The sequence below is a fragment of the Gekko japonicus genome, unplaced genomic scaffold (assembly GCF_001447785.1).
Source record: "Gekko japonicus isolate JY-2015 unplaced genomic scaffold, Gekko_japonicus_V1.1 scaffold170, whole genome shotgun sequence".
Taxonomy (NCBI): domain Eukaryota; kingdom Metazoa; phylum Chordata; class Lepidosauria; order Squamata; family Gekkonidae; genus Gekko; species Gekko japonicus.
Genome location: NW_015160212.1, coordinates 674,536 through 676,135, shown reverse-complemented (window position 1 = coordinate 676,135; position 1,600 = coordinate 674,536). Strand labels below are relative to the sequence as shown.

The window sequence follows — 1,600 nt, the reverse complement described above, 5'->3', positions numbered from 1 at the left end:
CAATAGTGTACCGAATCCGCTTCAAAGTGCTGGTACTCACCTTTAAAGCCCTATATGGCCAGGGTCCGACCTACCTGAGGGACCGCCTTTCCCCGCATATACCCCCAAGAGCACTTCGGTCGGGGACCCAGAACCGGTTGGTGGTTCCGGGTCCCCGGGAGGTAAAACTTGCGTTGACCAGGGCTAGATCCTTTTCAGTGGCGGCCCCTACCTGGTGGAACGAGCTCCCGGAAGAGATCAGGGCCCTGCGGGACCTTATGCAGTTCCGCAGGGCCTGCAAGACGGAGCTCTTCCACCAGGCTTTCACGTAGGTGCCGCACCTAACACCAGGCTTTCACGTAGGGGCCGCCACTACCACCACCACCAACGGTGGAAATTCCAACTGGATTTGGATCACCCTGGGAAGTACAGCTTACCCTGTGTGACATCAACACCTTCTGGAGAGTGGTACCCCAACGGGGCCGACTGAAGATCAGAGACGCCATCATTACCAAAGACCATCTTGCTGTGAAGCACTTATTTATCTATTGTTACATATAATTGCTGCTATGTTTTTATTGTTTTATGGATTTTATGTATGGGCTGTAGCCCTCTGTAAGCCGCCCTGAGCCCGCTTGCGGGGAGGGTGGGGTAAAAATACTTAAAATAAAATAAAAATAAATAAATAAATATGTTGCTTTTACCATTTTCTGTAAAATAAAATTATTTTTTAAAAAATCTAAAAAAAAAAAATCTGGTCTTTGCCACCGACGACACGTCCACGAAGAGCAAAGAATCGAGCCACACCCCCAGACTCCTGGCAGAGTCGACCATATAAAGTCAGACCCCATCAAGGGTCAGTAGAAGTGGCCACTCCAGTGATCCGGGCTTCCCGAGCCTCATGGTCTCTGCCTTAGGTGGATTTCGCTTCAACTGACTCCCACCTAGCCATTCCACCACTGCACCCAGGCAGGAGGCCAAGACCGGCAAGTTGTGGCCAGTTTGCTCACCGTAACACGTAAAACGTGAAGCCGCCTTCTACGGAATCAGCTTGGTCCATCAAGGTCAGTATTGCCTACTCAGACTGGCAGCAGCTCTCCAAGGTCTCAGGCAGAGGTCTCTCCCATCATCTCCTGCCTGGTCCTTTTTCCTGGAGATGCCAGGGATCGAACCTGGGACCTTCTGCATTCCAAGCAGATGCTCTACCACTTTACAATTCTCTAGGGTCTCAGACAGAGGTCTCTCCCATCACCTGTCACCTGATCCCTTGAATTGGAGATACCGGGGATTGAACCTGGGACCTTCTGCTTTCCAAGCAGATGCTCTACCACTGAGCCACAGCCCATCTTTACAACTCTCCAGGGTCTCAGGCAGAGGTCTTTCACAGGGTCAGCTCGCTCACTAAGCAAACTAGGCGTTCGCCTAGAGCACACCAGCCCTTAGGGGCGCCAAACTGCACCCGCAGTAGGTAGGTGGGGCTGAGAGAGCTCTTTCAAGGACTGCTCTTGAGAGAACAGCTCTGAGAGAACTTGTGATTGACCCAAGGTCACCCAGCTGGCTGCACATGGAGGAGGAGGAGGAAGAAGAAGAGATTGGATTTATACCCCGCCCTTCACTACCT

At 51.8% G+C, this 1,600-nt stretch overlaps 1 non-coding gene across 1 annotated transcript; it reads right to left on the bottom strand.

Moving 5' to 3' along the window:
* Nucleotides 1-1,252: 1,252 nt before the first annotated feature.
* TRNAS-GGA lies at nucleotides 1,253-1,324 on the bottom strand. The gene has a single exon. It is a non-coding gene; the product is annotated as a tRNA-Ser (tRNA).
* Between the last annotated feature and the right edge of the window lie 276 nt (nucleotides 1,325-1,600).